At 41.0% G+C, this 14,101-nt stretch overlaps 1 long non-coding RNA gene across 1 annotated transcript; it reads right to left on the reverse strand.

Moving 5' to 3' along the window:
• Positions 1–1,995: 1,995 nt before the first annotated feature.
• LOC141165342 (uncharacterized) lies at positions 1,996–13,355 on the reverse strand. Its single transcript, XR_012251146.1, has 3 exons — positions 13,185–13,355; positions 9,110–9,139; positions 1,996–2,152 (listed from the first exon to the last, which is right to left on the reverse strand). It is a non-coding gene; the product is annotated as an uncharacterized lncRNA (long non-coding RNA).
• Between the last annotated feature and the right edge of the window lie 746 nt (positions 13,356–14,101).

Genomic DNA, 14,101 nt, shown 5'->3' on the forward strand with positions numbered 1-14,101 from the left:
GCCCTGCCGGGTTTTACTTAATCTGCCTTAGCCAGATAGCCTGACCAGGTCAATGCTCACCTTCATTCCTGCATTGCAGCCGCAGCTGTGTCTGTGACTGCAATGCACTCCAATGGATTTAATAGGTCTCTGTACACATTCTGGGGGATATATAACGTCCCTCGTATACGAGCCCGGTCACTGCCTCACAGGGGTCTTAGCAGGAAAGCAGCTCCAGAGGAATGACCTGAGGGAGAATATTCGGAGGAAGGCGAACTTGTGTACTCTCCTATGACGTAAGGAAAAGAGGACATGAAAACTCAGAGCGAAACCATGTGGCCGCCAAAGACAAGCACACAATCAGAAGGCAGAGAGCAGACACGAGGCAAGAAGGCCGTAAGAAGTCCTTGTTTTTACAATATACTTGGAAACCATCAGCAAGTTGCTGCGGACAGTAACAACTAAGAAGGAGCATTATATTATTATATCATTGGCTAATTGTATTAGTCACTTTAATGGGAGGACGTCACAGCTGCATTATTGGGTTCACAGTCGCTCATATTTCAGGGTGTCCTGTCAACAAATAGAACCAAGAAGTGAAAGTCACAGTCGCACAACTTCCTCCATAGCCAATATTGGAGTATAGACATTTTATGAATCCTGATGTGAGCTCTCTTTAGCTCTCCCGCTACTGTTGCCCCTTCGTTCTCAAAACTCACAGACCCCTACCAAGCAGACATTGATAGCATCTTATATACCCAGCAATATGGAAGAGAAATACGACCCCCCCTAAAACAAACCCTCAAAAACCATAAACAAAAAAACCCCAAAAAAACTAAAAGACAACAAAACCAACGTACTAGGTGTAAAATCTGCCACAAAGACCTCCATGCAAACAAGAGATGTCCTAAAAGCTCTGGCCGAGGGAACCTTCACCTTCAGAACAGTTGATGGACTCTTCCTTACCCTACTAGATCCTGACTCAGGTCCTCTTCGAATTAAGGAGCCCAGAGCTAAAGAGGATGAAATCCAGGAGAATGAGCAGAAAGGAGGTGTAAGGAATTGATCTGATCTCAAGTTTGAAGTAACTACTGAAATAAGAGAAAGTCTATGGTGGAGACCTCTCAGAGGGCTACTAAGGAATTACCATGTGGTAATCTTGTCAAGCAAGTCATCACATCTGTTAAATAAGCATACACTTATACCATAATAAGCTTAGCAATTAGTGTGAAAAAACACTCTTACTAAAGTAAGTTAATCAATCATCTCATATTCCATGGTAAGGTGAAGGGATCAGGCTGTGATGGAGCAAGAAAGTATAGAATGCCAGCGGGCATAGAAAGTAGAGTGACGGGTCTGTGCCATTTGCTATGCATGCAGGGTAACTTAAAGGGGATCTGTCACCAGATCAAAAGTGTCCAGTTTTTGTTTTCAGTTTTATTCTTGCTGATCCAATGGGTATTCCGCTTTTTTCTTTTTTAAAATCCGTCATACGGTTCCAGAGATATGGGCTTTTTTATTTAGTGTTCATTTTTACGGTCTTTACAAAGAGGGCGTGGTCACAGGATTCTCTTGGGGGTGTGTCTTTAGGCTGTTCTGCATAACGAGCCTGTCAGCCACACCCCTCTTGTAAAGACCATAAAAACTAGCAGTAAATAAAAAGGCCCATATCTCCAGAACCGTGTGGCGTATTTAAAAAAAAGAAAAAAGCAGAATACTCAGGAGAAAAGCAGGAGTAAGATAAGAGCGAAAACTGGACACTTTTCACTTGGTGACATTTCTCCTTGAAATAGAAGAATGGAGCACCAAAATTGGTGCAGTGTGTGCCAAAATTTCTGCGTACATGTACTGAATACGGGCAATGTGGTACGCACTATATCTGAGATAAGTATATGGATGGGAGCATGCGGGGTTCAGCAGAAAAGAGGCTATATAAATAAAAAGATTATTATTATAAGAGGCGTTCCATTACAAACCATTGGGACTGAATAGAGAATTTGAGTTGTTTTACCTTGATCCTCCTACTTGTCCTTTATTTACACTCGGTGCCTGATTCATCATTTGCCTTTTTTGAAGTCACTTTCTTGTTTTGTGGTGTTTGGTGCTCTTGGTTCATGAGTTTTTTGTTCAGGAGAAGGAGCCTCATTTATGATAAGACAACCCTTATTTTTCTCTAAAAAAAAAAAAAACAAATAACCCCCAAATCTAAAATATAATGTGCTCAACACCAAAGTGTAGACACCATCACGCTTGTGACTTTCATGTGGTCACGTAAAATATATCACATCCTCTTGGCTCAGTAGGAAACTGCACATAGTGTGATCGGCCTAGAAGGAGACAGAAATAAGTAAGTGCCATTTCCTTTATACTAACGACTTCCTGCCAGGTGCAGACGGTAATGGTGAGACATCTCCTGTCATTGGCAAGATTCCCCCAGTGACACTGTCCTGTACATGGGTGTACATATAGGAGTGTACATATAGGGGGTACATATAGGAGTGTACATAAAGGGTGTACATATAGGGATGTACATAAAGGAGTGAACATTTAGGGGTGTACATATAGGAGTGTACATAAAGGGTGAATATATAGGAGTGTACATAAAGGGTGTACATATAGGAGTGTACATAAAGGGTGAATATATAGGAGTGCACATAAAGGGTGTACATATAGGAGTGTACATTTAGGGGTGAACATATAGGAGTGTACATAAAGGGTGAATATATAGGAGTGTACATAAAGGGTGTACATATAGGAGTGTACATAAAGGGTGAATATATAGGAGTGTACATAAAGGGTTAATATATAGGAGTGTACATAAAGGGTGTATATATAGGAGTGTACATAAAGGGTGAATATATAGGAGTGTACATAATGGGTGTACATATATGGGTGTACATATAGGGGTGTACATAAAGGGTGTACATATAGGAGTGTACATAAAGGAGTGTACATATAGGAGTGTACATAAAGGGGTGTACATATAGGGGTGTACATAAAGGAGTGTACATATAGGAGTGTACATAAAGGGGTGTACATATAGGGGTGTACATAAAGGAGTGAACATATAGGAGTGTACATAAAGGGGTGTACATATAGGGGTGTACATAAAGGGTGAATATATAGGAGTGCACATAAAGGGTGCACATAAAGGGTGTACATATAGGAGTGTACATTTAGGGGTGTACATATAGGGGTGTACATATAGGAGTGTACATATAGTAGTGTACATAGAGGAGTACACATAAAGGGTGTACATTTAAGGGTGAACATATAGGAGTGTACATAAAGGGTGAATATATAGGAGTGTACATAAAGGGTGAATATATAGGAGTGTACATAAAGGGTGTACATATAGGAGTGTACATAAAGGGTGAATATATTGGAGTGCACATAATGGGTGTACATATAGGAGTGTACATATAGGGGTGTACATAAAGGGTGTACATATAGGAGTGTACATAAAGGGGTGTACATAAAGGAGTGAACATATAGGAGTGTACATAGAGGAGTGTACATAGAGGAGTACACATAAAGGGTGTACATATGAGGGTGTACATTTAGGGGTGAACATATAGGAGTGTACATAAAGGGTGAATATATAGGAGTGTACATAAAGGGTGTACATATAGGAGTGTACATAAAGGGTGAATATATTGGAGTGCACATAATGGGTGTACATATAGGAGTGTACATATAGGGGTGTACATAAAGGGTGTACATATAGGAGTGTACATAAAGGGGTGTACATAAAGGAGTGAACATATAGGAGTGTACATAGAGGAGTGTACATAGAGGAGTACACATAAAGGGTGTACATATGAGGGTGTACATTTAGGGGTGAACATATAGGAGTGTACATAAAGGGTGAATATATAGGAGTGTACATAAAGGGTGAATATATAGGAGTGTACATAAAGGGTGTACATATAGGAGTGTACATAAAGGGTGAATATATAGGAGTGTACATAAAGGGTGAATATATAGGAGTGTACATAAAGGGTGTACATATAGGAGTGTACATAAAGGGTGAATATATAGGAGTGCACATAATGGGTGTACATATAGGAGTGTACATATAGGGGTGTACATAAAGGGTGTACATATCGGAGTGTACATAAAGGGGTGTACATAAAGGAGTGAACATATAGGAGTGTACATATAGGAGTGTACATAAAGGAGTGAACATATAGGGGTGTACATAAAGGGGTGTACATATAGGGGTGTACATAAAGGGTGAAGATATAGGAGTGTACATAAAGGGTGTACATATAGGAGTGTACATATAGTAGTGTACATAGAGGAGTACACATAAAGGGTGTACATATGGGGTGTACATTTAGGGGTGAACATATAGGAGTGTACATAAAGGGTGAATATATAGGAGTGTACATAAAGGGTGAATATATAGGACTGTACATAAAGGGTGTACATAAAGGGTGTACATATAGGAGTGTACATAAAGGGGTGTACATATAGGGGTGTACATAAAGGGTGAATATATAGGAGTGCACATAAAGGGTGTACATATAGGAGTGTACATATAGTAGTGTACATATAGGAGTGTACATAAAGGGTGTACATAAAGGGTGTACATAAAGGAGTGAACATATAGGAGTGTACATATAGGAGTGTACATAAAGGAGTGAACATATAGGGGTGTACATAAAGGGGTGTACATATAGGGGTGTACATAAAGGGTGAATATATAGGAGTGTACATAAAGGGGTGTACATATAGGGGTGTACATAAAGGGTGAATATATAGGGGTGTACATAAAGGGTGAATATATAGGGGTGTACATAAAGGGTGTACATATAGGAGTGTACATAAAGGGGTGTACATATAGGGGTGTACATATAGGAGTGTACATTTAAGGGTGTACATATAGGAGTGCACATATAGGGTGTACATATAGGAGTGTACATAAAGGGGTGTACATATAGGAGTGCACATATAGGGTGTACATATAGGAGTGCACATATAGGGTGTACATATAGGAGTGTACATTTAGGGGTGTACATATAGGAGTGCACATATAGGGTGTACATATAGGAGTGTACATAAAGGGGTGTACATATAGGAGTGCACATATAGGGTGTACATATAGGAGTGCATATATAGGGTGTACATATAGGAGTGTACATTTAGGGTTGTACATATAGGAGTGCACATATAGGGTGTACATATAGGAGTGTACATAAAGGGGTGTACATATAGGAGTGCACATATAGGGTGTACATATAGGAGTGTACATTTAGGGGTGGACATATAGGAGTGTACATAAAGGGTGAATATATAGGAGTGTACATAAAGGGGTGTACATATAGGAGTGCACATATAGGGTGTACATATAGGAGTGCACATATAGGGTGTACATATAGGAGTGTACATAAAGGGTGAATATATAGGAGTGTACATAAAGGGGTGTACATATAGGGGTGTACATAAAGGGTGAATATATAGGGGTGTACATATAGGGGTGTACATAAAGGGTGAATATATAGGGGTGTACATAAAGGGTGAATATATAGGGGTGTACATAAAGGGTGTACACATAGGAATGTACATAAAGGGGTGTACATATAGGAGTGCACATATAGGGTGTACATATAGGAGTGTACATTTAGGGGTGTACATATAGGAGTGCACATATAGGGTGTACATATAGGAGTGTACATAAAGGGGTGTACATATAGGAGTGCACATATAGGGTGTACATATAGGAGTGCACATATAGGGTGTACATATAGGAGTGTACATTTAGGGGTGTACATATAGGAGTGCACATATAGGGTGTACATATAGGAGTGTACATAAAGGGGTGTACATATAGGAGTGCACATATAGGGTGTACATATAGGAGTGCACATATAGGGTGTACATATAGGAGTGCACATATAGGGTGTACATATAGGAGTGCACATATAGGGTGTACATATAGGAGTGTACATTTAGGGGTGGACATATAGGAGTGTACATAAAGGGTGAATATATAGGAGTGTACATAAAGGGGTGTACATATAGGAGTGCACATATAGGGTGTACATATAGGAGTGTACATTTAGGGGTGTACATATAGGGGTGTACATAAAGGGTGAATATATAGGAGTGTACATAAAGGGTGTACATATATGAGTGTACATAAAGGGGTGTACATTTAGGGGTGTACATATAGGAGTGTACATAAAGGGTGAACATATAGGGGTGTACATAAAGGGTGAATATATAGGGGTGTACATAAAGGGTGAACATATAGGGGTGTACATAAAGGGTGAATATTTAGGAGTGTACATAAAGGGGTGTACATATAGGGGTGTACATAAAGGGTGAATATATAGGAGTGTACATAAAGGGTGTACATATAGGAGTGCACATATAGGGTGTACATATAGGGGTGTACATGTAGGGGGTACATATAGGGGTGTACATATAGGAGTGTGCATATAGAGGTGTACATAAAGGGTGAATATATAGGAGTGTACATAAAGGGGTGTACATATAGGAGTGCACATAAAGAGGTGTACATATAGGAGTGTACATAAAGGGGTGTACATATAGGGGGGTACATATAGGAGTGTACATAAAGGAGTGTACATAAAGGAGTGTACATATAGGAGTGTACATAAAGGGGTGTACATATAGGAGTGTACATAAAGGGTGAACATATAGGAGTGTACATAAAGGGGTGTACATATAGGGGGGTACATATAGGAGTGTACATAAAGGAGTGTACATAAAGGAGTGTACATAAAGGGGTGTACATATAGGAGTGTACATAAAGGGTGAACATATAGGCGTGTTCATATAGGGGTGTACATAAAGGGTGTGTACATAAAGGGTGTACATATAGGAGTGTACATATAGGAGTGTACATTTAGGGGTGTACATATAGGGTGTACATATAGGAGTGTACATATAGGGGTGTACATATAGGGTGTACATATAGGAGTGTACATTTAGGGGTGTACATATAGGGTGTACATATAGGAGTGTACATTTAGGGGTGTACATAAAGGGTGTACATATAGGAGTGCACATATAGGGTGTACATATAGGAGTGTACATTTAGGGGTGTACATATAGGAGTGTACATAAATAGGTGTACATATAGGGGTGTACATATAGGGGTACATATAGGACTGTACATAAAGGGTGTACATATAGGAGTGTACATATAGGAGTGTACATAAAGGGTGAACATATGGGGGTGTACATTTAGGGGTGTACATATAGGAGCGTACATAAAGGGGTGTACATATAGGGGTGTACATAAAGGGGGTACATATAGGAGTGTACATAAAGGGTGTACATATAGGGGTGTACATAAAGGGGTGTACATATAGGGGTGTACATAAAGGGTGAATATATAGGAGTGCACATAAAGGGGTGTACATATAGGGGGGTACATATAGGAGTGTACATAAAGGAGTGTACATAAAGGAGTGTACATAAAGGGGTGTACATATAGGGGTGTACATAAAGGGTGTGTACATAAAGGGTGTACATATAGGGGGTGTACATAGAGGGGTGTACATTTAGGGGTGTACATATAAGTGTGTTCATATAGGGGTGTACATATAGGGGGTGTACATAGAGGGGTGTACATTTAGGGGTGTACATAAAGGGTGTACATATAGGGTGTACATATAGGAGTGTACATTTAGGGGTGTACATATAGGAGTGTACATATAGGAGTGTACATTTAGGGGTGTACATATAGGGTGTACATATAGGAGTGTACATATAGGGGTGTACATATAGGGTGTACATATAGGAGTGTACATTTAGGGGTGTACATATAGGGTGTACATATAGGAGTGTACATTTAGGGGTGTACATAAAGGGTGTACATATAGGAGTGCACATATAGGGTGTACATATAGGAGTGTACATTTAGGGGTGTACATATAGGAGTGTACATAAATGGGTGTACATATAGGGGTGTACATATAGGGGTACATATAGGACTGTACATAAAGGGTGTACATATAGGAGTGTACATAAAGGGTGAACATATGGGGGTGTACATTTAGGGGTGTACATATAGGAGCGTACATAAAGGGGTGTACATATAGGGGTGTACATAAAGGGGGTACATATAGGAGTGTACATAAAGGGTGTACATATAGGGGTGTACATAAAGGGGTGTACATATAGGGGTGTACATAAAGGGTGTACATATAGGAGCGTACATAAAGGGGTGTACATATAGGAGTGTACATAAAGGGGGTACATATAGGAGTGTACATAAAGGGGGTACATATAGGAGTGTACATAAAGGGGGTACATATAGGAGTGTACATATAGGAGCGTACATAAAGGGGTGTACATATAGGGGTGTACATAAAGGGGGTACATATAGGAGTGTACATAAAGGGTGTACTGTACATATAGGGGTGTACATAAAGGGGTGTACATATAGGGGTGTACATAAAGGGTGTACATATAGGAGCGTACATAAAGGGGTGTACATATAGGAGTGTACATAAAGGGGGTACATATAGGAGTGTACATAAAGGGGGTACATATAGGAGTGTACATAAAGGGGGTACATATAGGAGTGTACATATAGGGGTGTACATAAAGGGGGTACATATAGGAGTGTACATAAAGGGTGAACATATAGGGGTGTTCATATAGGGGTGTACATATATGGGTGTACAAAAAGGGTGTACATATAGGGGTGTACATAGAGGAGTGTACATATAGGGGTGTAAACGTATGGGTGCAGAGATAGTAGTCATACGTTGCTCTGGTGCCTATGGGGGGCTAAATGGCCCTCCACCACATAAATGGACACAAGTACTGACTAAGCATTAGAATGCAAGTTTAATTCCATGAATAGAATTTCTTCTTAAAGGGAAATGCCACCTAAATTCATCTTCTTCTAACAGGTCATACAGTAGAGGCCATTTTTAGGGGGTCTATGAACTTTTAATCCTTAAGGTGCTGCACTTTGCAGATTTTCATTGTGTAAAAACCCCAATGTGACCGGTCAATGTCTGGTCTAAACTAAAAGAATTCAGTCTGCACTTGCTGAGATTTGCAGTGTCACTTTGCAGAGACTCTAGGGACATCTTGTGGCCATTATTGGTATTGCCTTTACAATAGTGATCGTGATACTTGCTGTCTGGATGATCAATTTTCACTCTTTTATCTGAAAAGAAAAGAAAGGAAAAAAAACGCATTTTCTGTAACTTCAGACTATGACATTTCTGGGCTTCAAGTGAATCAGGTGAGTGCTCAGAATAAGCTGTCTTGTGTGCACATGAGGAATAACAACGTTTCTGTCCATTATTTGACTTTTATCCAGCATTCAGGGCTGATTTTGATATAAACCCGCAGTGAATAAAAGCAATTCCTTCATGGGTTTTACTTTCACAGGATTCACAACCTCTGAACCTGATTATCCAGGTCAGTACGATTATAGCGATGCCAAACTTTCATTATTTTTTTATTTGGTTTGTTGGTTTAAGTTGGAAATTTTGAGATCCACCCCATTTTTATTATTCTGTCCATGCAGCTCCGTGAGGCTTATTTTGTTGTGTGGTGAGCTGACGTTTTTAACAGTACTGTTTTGTAATACATACAACATTTTCATCACATTTTGTTGCATATTTTTATGGAGGTGAGGAGCCAAAAAATCGCAATTCTGGCATTTCGATATTTTTCTCTTTACTGTTCAGATTAACTAAATATATTTTGATAATTTTATTCATTGATAATTTTGATAGTCTGAACTTTTACGCATGCGGCCATACCAAATATGTTTATTTTTTTAATTTCTTTCTTTTTATAAACATTTTCAACATTTTTTGTTTCATTTTTTTAAACCCGTTTCATAATTTTGTATTTTATTTTCTTAGTTTCTTCATGAAACTTGAGTCTGCAACTTTCTGATCACTACACCACTTTATTGCAGTATGTATGACAAACCATAGTCTCATGTGGTTAAGAATCACATGAAAGCCATAATGGCAGTTACAGGGGCCTTCAAATACAAAGGTTTTTGTATCTGAAGTACATTCATCACTACATGAATACAGCACCAAAACCACAATCAATACATGAAAACATCATCAGAACTATCATCAGTACATGAATACAATACCATAGCCAACATCAGTACATGAATACATCACCAGAACCATCTGTAACAATTCCACCCCTCAGTGATGAGCTTTCTGTGCAGTGATTGACAGCTTGGTTGTCCAGTTTGGTGCAGGGAGTGCTGAGCTGTCTGTGTTGTGATTGACAGCTCGGTCGTCCAATCTGGGACCGGGAGGTGCTGAGCGCTCATCAGGTGCTCTGAGTTCCCATAACTGCTCAGCTATTTAACTGAGCTGGCAGTTCCAGATAGCTATCAGCCGTAGCTTCAGCTAAGTGTGGTTGGTTTACTCTGTGCCTTGTATTTTGCTCATTGATTTATCGCTGCCTGACCCTGGACCTCATTCTGACCATCCGTCTGTTTAACTCCTTTGCTTTTATCTGCTATCCTCCTGGTATTTTGACCTTGGACCGTTACCTGACCACGACTTTGTCTCTTCCCTCTGTTTATGACATACCTTCCTGGCTATTGACCTCGGACTCCTCAATTATCCCGACTCAAGGCTTGTTTGTGAGAAGTGACTCATTGTCACACATCATCAGTACATGAATACATGACCAGAACCATCATCAGTACATGAATACAGCACCAGAACAATCATTAGTGCATAAATACATAACCAGAACTATCATCAGTACATAAATACAATACCAGAACCAATGTTTAATACTAATACTATAGGTCATTGGGTACACCTTGGCACTGGTGGGATGGGTTTTACACTTTTTTTTAAACAGTGTTTAATAAGTACCCTATGTTATTTATATGCACTATTGCTTTTTCTTACTTACAGCAGGGTATATGTTCAATCTGTTTCTATCTTACATTTTGTCTGTATGGTGGCCAGTGTGAACATGTTCCTACACATTTCATGTATATCACCTTATATTCCAGTTCATTGCTTTAGGTTTTGCTTTAGGGTCTTGCACTCAGTGTGGCCTCCCTTTTTTGAGCTGGTCATTACGTCTATATAGCTTTCCATTGCTGGGTATCCATAGTTGGGTCCTGGTCCTGCACAGCCCTAATTCACAGTGAGGTAATTTTTGACACATGGTAAGGCTTTAATACTAGAGGCTAGGACTGTCCCGATTGGGTACACCTTAGCGCTGGCGGGAAGGCTTTTACACTTTTTTTTAATCAAAAACAGTGTTTACTAAGTACCCTATGTTATTTATATGCAATATTGTTTTTCACTTACTTACAGCGGGGTATATGTTCATTTTGTTTCTATCTTAGGTTTTATCAGTACATTAATACATCACCAGAACCATCATCAGCACATGAATACAGCACCAGAACCACAATCAGTACATGAATACATCACTAGCACTATGATCAGTAAATGAACACAATACCATAACCACAGTAGTACATGAATACATCACCAGAACCATCGTCAGTACATGAATACATGATGTACATCATCAGTACATGAATACAGCATCAGAAGAATCATCAGTACATGAATACATAACCAGAACTAGCATCAGTACATAAATACAACACCAGAACTAACATGAGTACATTAATACATCACCAGAACCATCATCAGTACATGAAAACATCACCAAAACATGAATATAATATCATAACCACCATCACTACATGAATACACCACCAGAACCATCATCAGTACATGAAAACATTACCAAAACTATCCTCAGGACATAAATACAATACCAGAACCAACATTAGTACATTATTATATCACCAGAACCATAATCAGTGCATGAATAAAGTACCAGAACAATCATCAATACAAGAATATATAACAAGAAGTATCATCAGTGCATAAATGCAATACCAGAACCAACATCAGTGTTAGGCACACCTAGTGAGGTGGATTCATGAAGCCGCAGGTCAAGGGGGACACACGGACCCAGGGCATTGGCACAACAGCCTGGAGGTCACGTGGATCAGCAGGCACCTGGACACACTGGAAGCCATAGAACCAGGAGAGCAGATGAAAATGGAAACAGCAAGTCCAAAGCAGCTCACAGAGAAAGGTAAAGAAACCTTGAAGTTTTGCAGATATGAATGCACAGTATGAACACAGTTCAACAATAGTTTGCGATTCTTAGTTGAACCAATGGCTTAACCAGGAGGTTGCACACAAGGGGTTAACCAGTAGATCACTAGAGTTTTGCAAAGATGAATGCACAATGTGAACGGATTGTCAAGCACTCTAAACAGCAACAGAGCACATAAGTCTCAATACTAAGACACAGGTGTGTGTCTATACATACACAATATTGTCAGTACACTGCAAGTAATGAATTCATAGACTCCACTATTGCTGTAAACGTTAAAAAGATAAGGTACTTAGTTAATGCACAAATATGCTATGTGGCCAATTCTCATACACGATGCGTCAGCACACTGCAAGTAATGAATATATGAACTCCAATCTTGCTTTAGACGTTAAAAACGTAAGACATTTAGTTAACATTTTTTGATTAAAAAGTGCAAATGCCATCCAATCACATCAAGATGTGCCTTTAATATGGATAGTCCCTACCACTTGTGTCTTCCACTCTCCACTACAGATGTGTGTCTAACTGGGCCATAAGAAGACTAGTGAGATGAGACACGCCAGGCAGCTTGTAAAACCCGACGTGGAGAACAGCAAAGGGATGTGGCCATAGAGGTTGGTAGCGGAGCCTGGCTCAGCCAGAACATGTGCACAACAACCAATACATGAATAAGGCACCAGAACCACCACAAGTACATGAATACATCACCAGAACACAGTAGCTAAGCTACCGAGGGAGACATAGGGGACGTTGCCCCGGGCGCCGTGCACAGAGGGGCCACCCAGTGCTACCCCTGCCCTTAACTGTATCAGCATGCACAAAAATTTTTAAGTGGACTCATCAGGATCCTGGATTATGTGACTATATGATGCTTTCTTATTTTAATTAAAACATGTGGTGTGACTGTGGGGGCATCATAAAGTATGAGGGCCCTTCATACATTGTAGGGTTTACTGTAAGGGGCCCTCATACAGTGTGGGGGCTACTGTGGGGGGACCTTGTACAGTGGGGGGGGCTACTGTGGAGGGCCTTCATATAGTATAAATAGTATTTAGATTTACCATTTAGAGGGCACAAGGGAGGCATTATGTAGTGCCCAAGTCTCTGCACGTTCCTTCACGTCCCCAGCAGAGACGCCGACTTACTCACTGCCACGGCCTCCGTCCCGCTCGTCCTCCTCCTGCTGCTGCTCGGGGTCTGCACACGGCTCACAGATCCCCGGGCACTGTGCTTATGGTGCGTGCGCATGCTCCTCCCCTCTTATATAGACAGTGTGCGCCTTCCTAAAGTGTCCCCAACCAATGGCTGGGAGACACTTTTTATGTTAGGCACCTCCACCTGTTGGGACGTGCCTAAGCAATGTTGTTAGTCTGCTCCCTGCATGCTTGCTAGTCGTCAGATCCCCTTTTGGTTATTCCTTGCCCATACATGCTTGTCCTTGTCTCGTTCCTGCCTGTCCTTGCTTGTGCCTTCCAGCTGCACCTGCCTGTGCCCACCTGTATACCAGCCGTTCCTGCCTGCACCTGCCTGTGCCCAGCTGCATACCAGCTGTTCCTGCCTGTGCCCACCTGCATACCAGCCATTCCTTCATGTATCAGTCATCCCTGCCTGTAGCTGCCTGTGCCCTCCTGTATACCAGCAGTACCTGTCTGCACCTGCCTGTGCCCACCTGTATATCAGCCATACCCGCCTGTATCATTCGTCCCTACCTGTAGCTGCCTGTGCCCTCCTGTATACCAGCAGTACCAGCCTGCACCTGCCTGTGCCCACCTGTATACCAGCCGCACCTGCCTGCATCACCCAGTACCTGCCTGTCTACAAGCTGTGTCCGCCAGCACCTGCCACTCCTGGGTTCCTGCCGTGCCTCCCTGTACCAGCTGAACTTTCCCTTCATGGCCGTTCCAGCCCCTGTTCCTTGGGGGTCAGCTGCCATGTCAGTCTTGGTGTAGCTCCTAGCCACACCCGTCCCGACTCTCCT

Source organism: Phyllobates terribilis, unplaced genomic scaffold (assembly GCF_046119375.1).
Source record: "Phyllobates terribilis strain yellow unplaced genomic scaffold, ASM4611937v1 Scaffold_11__3_contigs__length_659146591, whole genome shotgun sequence".
Lineage (NCBI taxonomy): Eukaryota > Metazoa > Chordata > Amphibia > Anura > Dendrobatidae > Phyllobates > Phyllobates terribilis.